This window comes from Chrysochloris asiatica, unplaced genomic scaffold (genome assembly GCF_000296735.1).
Source record: "Chrysochloris asiatica unplaced genomic scaffold, ChrAsi1.0 scaffold00026, whole genome shotgun sequence".
NCBI lineage: Eukaryota > Metazoa > Chordata > Mammalia > Afrosoricida > Chrysochloridae > Chrysochloris > Chrysochloris asiatica.
In genome coordinates this window covers 4,766,346-4,770,887 of record NW_006408544.1, presented here as the reverse complement: position 1 = coordinate 4,770,887, position 4,542 = coordinate 4,766,346, and the positions used below count along the sequence as shown (strand labels likewise).

General features: G+C 36.9%; 1 protein-coding gene across 1 annotated transcript in view; it reads right to left on the bottom strand.

The window, feature by feature from the left end:
• The window catches only part of RNF220 (ring finger protein 220), a 345,043-nt gene that overhangs the window by 284,809 nt on the left and 55,692 nt on the right, over positions 1-4,542 (bottom strand). The gene's annotated exons all lie outside the window — the stretch shown is intronic.

The window sequence follows — 4,542 nt, the reverse complement described above, 5'->3', positions numbered from 1 at the left end:
AATAGTGAATAATTGTTATCATGACTTAAAAAAAGAAAAAGAAAAAAAGAGAGAGTTTAGTTTAAGAGTGTGCAGAGGAAGATAGAGTCTCCACTAATGGTTTTCATATTGTCTAGACAGGTCTGGAGAAAAGAGATGGAGATAAGATTCTTAGGATTCAATAGTGAGTAATTGTTATCATGACTAATTGCAACTGTTACAACTGTAAAGATAGAAGGTTTGTAACAAAAAGTGTAGAGTAGTTAATCCTACAGTCCAGAAACAGAGGACCCTAGGACCATCAAGGGAGAAGAGAACAAGCGGAACGTGGGACCTTATCCGGAGAAGCCGTGACACCAGAGATGTTGGCAGAGATAAAGACATGGAGAGAAGGAGCAGCTAAGGACTCTAGACTCATAGAAAGAGAGGGACTGAGTGCTGGTGGCCAGGAGGCAGGCTTACAGAATATGCCGTTTGGCTGTTTTAATTGTTATATATTCCTGAGTGTTTTGGTGTACATCTCCCCATGCCCACCACTACCCCCCCCCCAAAAAAAAAACCCACAGAGGGAATAAAAGCAACTACTGTTGAATGATTATGCACTGAGGAGATTGTAATCATTGCAATGAAACAATGAGTGTAAAACAGATGTTCTCCCATGTAGACTATCACTCAATTCACAATAAAAACTTTAAAAAATAAAATCAACCATCAGCTGGAAAATTGATGCTCACAGTTTTCTGGGATTCTCAAGGGTCCATACTGGAACACTATCAGGAAAAAGGTTCACCAATCAACAGAGCTCAGCAGTGCTCACTGAGGAACTGAAGCCTGAAGTTCAGATTAAAAGCAGAGGGCTGCTATCCATGGGCATTGTGATTTTGCATGACAATGCACATCCACATACTTCTACCCACACTGTTGACACTCTGCAAAAACTTAATTTGCGGTGTTAAAGTATCCTCCCTATAGTCTTGATCTTGCTCCACTGAACTTTCACCTGTTTAGCCCCCTGAAAGCAGCCCTTCAAAGATGAAGATTCACTTCTGATGAAGAAGTGAAGACAGTGGTGTATTTGTGGCTCACAGCTCAGCCTAAAACATTTTTTATAAGGTGATATGAAAGCTTGTTGACAGATGGATAAAGTATATTGAAAAGCGAGGATATTATGTCAAAAAATGATGTATGTCTTTTCTAAAAGTTGATTAAAATAGATTCTACAGAGTGTGGATAATGTTTGACCCTCATACAAAAGCAATCAAGAAATTTGTGAGAAAGAAAAACAATGGGGGGCATTGTGATGTGCCCTATGAAACATAAGACATTATAACATTATAGAATATTGTTGTTACATGCCACTGAGTCGGTTATGACTCATAGCAACCCTGTGTAGGGTTTCCAAGGAGCAGCTGGTGGAATGTCTTATACTTTATAGGGCACATCACAACCTACCACCCATTGTTTTTCTTTCTCATAAGTTTCTTGATAGCTTTTATTCATTTCCTATCAGATGAATTTTAGAATAAATAAATCCAGTTCCATGAAATATCCTTTACGTATTTTGATTGGGATTTCATTGAATATATAGTTTAAGACCTATAATGCTACAATGGTCTCCTTCCTGGTGTGGTGCTGTAGGATCAGCACTGGACTGTGAACCACAAGGTCGGCAGTTCAAACCCACCAGCTGCTCCTTGGAAACCATATACAGGACCGTTGTGAGTTGGAACAGAGTTGACAGTACTTAACAGCATAATATTAAAATAACTGAAACAGCGTATTATTGGTACAAAAAAATGGACTGGAAAAACAAAAATCAATGGTAATCTGAATAGACATCTTCAAGGAAGATATATAAATGGTCAGTAGGCACATGAATAGATGCTCAATATCAGAGAAATGCAAATCCAACCCACAATTAGATACCACTTCATAGCTACTAGGATAGCTACAATAAAACAGACAGATAGTAAGAAGTTTCCTTGTGGAGAATGTAGAGAAACCGGAACCCTCACTGACTGCTGGTGAGAATGTAAAATGGTGCAGTCATGTTGGAAAACTGGCAGGTCCTCAAAAAGTTTTTTAAAAAGTTAAACACAGAATTACCATTTGATCCAGCTGTTTCACTTCTAGGCATTTCTCCCAAGAGAAATGAAAACATATGTTCACACAAAAACTTCGTACACAAATATTCATAGCAGTATTATCCCTAAGAGTCAAAAGGTGAAAACAACTTAAATGTTCATTAACTGAGAAATAAACTACTGATACACACTACAACATGGATAAATTTTGCAAGTATTATACTTAGTGAAAGAAACAAGTCACAAAAGACCACATATTTTATAATTTCATTATATGAAAAGTTCAGAACAGGAAAATCTACAGAGACAGAAAGTAAATTAGTGGTTGCCTAAGGCTGAGAGTAGGGGGTGGGAGGCTACATCTGTGAATACAATAAAAATAACTGAAATATAAATAGTTGAACTGTATGGAATGTAAACTATATCTCAATAAAGCTGCTAAAAAAAAACAAACAAAATCAATGGTGCAGGACATAGTGCAGAAACAAACCCATCTATAAACTGGTATTTCAAACAAAGTTGAAAAGAAGGTGGACTGTTCAATCGTGTTAGGATAATTGGAAATTCCTTGAAAAAAAAAAGAAAGTAAAATTATATTTCACAGTGTACACAAAAATAAAATTTAGTTGTATTAAAGATCTAAACATGGTAAGTAAAACCATGAAAGCATTGAAACATACATACCTATAGATAGATAGGTGGTAACTGCCATCAAGGTGGCTCATGGCAATCCTAGTCTCAATGGGATCAAATGATTATGATCCATGCAGTTTTCATTAGCTGATTTTTGGAAGTAGATTGCCTGGTCTTGTATTCTAATCTAACCTAGTCTGGAAGCTCCACAAAACCTGTTCAGCATCACAGAAACACATGAGCCTCCACTGACAGACAAGTGGTGTATAAACATGGGGGTTTCAAAAATTATGGAAACATAAAACTCAATGATAATGGATTTTTTTCCACAAACTTTTTGAAGCCCCCTCATATATCTACCATATTTTTACACAAATAATGTAACCTATTTTGTTTTTTTACATGTTTGCATAGCACATTTCAAAAATACCTTCCAGAAAAAATAAATTGGCATACTGGCACTTAACAAAAATACTTCCAAGGGGGAAGGAGTGGTTAGCAAACAAACATAAAAGGTGTGTTATTTGTGTAAAACTATGGTTTATATACAATTCAAGAAGTATTGCTACAAAACATACATAGAAACCTTTGTTAAATAAAAATATCAAAATGTGAAACTACTGTTTCTTAACATATCCTCCATCTTGGTAAATATGCTTCCCAAGATAGTGTTTCTGTCTTTCTAATTCTTTCTTGTTCTGGTGTGGAACTATAGGATAAGCACTAGACTGCTAACTGCAAGGTCGGCAGTTCAGATTCACCAGCCATTTATTGGAAGCCTTATACAGGGTCTCTATGAGTCAGAACTGACTCAACAGCACTTAACAACAACAACAGCAATCCTTCCTCAAAGAATCCTGAGCTCTTCAACTTACACCATGTCAAAATGGTAGTTTTGGCATCCTCAAGGAATACAAACCATGTTCCTTTGAAATGTTTTGGGAACAAAAAGAAGTATGAAGGGGCAAGATTGGGGGTATAGAGTGGATGTGGTAAGGCTTCCCCCAACATCATTTTCATTGGATACCTCTTGCTTCCTTGAAGAATGGCAGAAGGGGAAAAAAAATTTCTTGTTAGAAATTTCCTGGTCTTTTTCTCACCAATGCAGTTTTCAATTATCTTAAAACTTCTTTATAACAAGTCACCTTGATCATCTCATGTCCTTCAAGAAAATCTATCAAGATTACCCCTTCCTTATTCCTACCATGTCAAAACACCAAAACGGTTGCCTTAACTTTCTTAGTTGCCATCTCTGCCTTAAATTTAACTGGCCCAGAGTTAAATTAAAAGTCATTGTTTTGATTGGACCTTTTTTTGAATGCATTCTAACAAAACTAAAACAATGTATTACTGAGAGAACTAGCCTGTGGCCATACACAGATGACAGAGACATGTTTAAACATACTTTGTTTGGAATAAACCTATTCATTTATGAACTAGTACCCAGGCTGCTGTGGTTGTTAAGTGCCATCGAGTTGGTTCCGACTCATAGCAACCCAGTATAGGGTTTCCAAGGAGTGACTGGTAAGTTTGAATTGCCAACCTTTTAGTTCAAACAGACTTTGTGGTCCTGTGTTTACCCTACAGTGCTACACCAGGACTCTTAGTAGGAATTTTTTTTTTTACTTACCATATTGTTGTTGTTGTTAAGTGCCGTCAAGTTGGTTCTGACTCACAGAGACCCTGTGTGAGTTTTCTGAGGAGTGGCTGGTAGGTTTGAACTGATGATCTTTCAGTTCAAACTGACTTTTTGTTCCAGTGCGTTATCCTACAGCACCATACTAAGACTCCTTACTTACCATAGTGCATATATGTATACACTATGGTAAGTAAGGAGTCTTGGTGT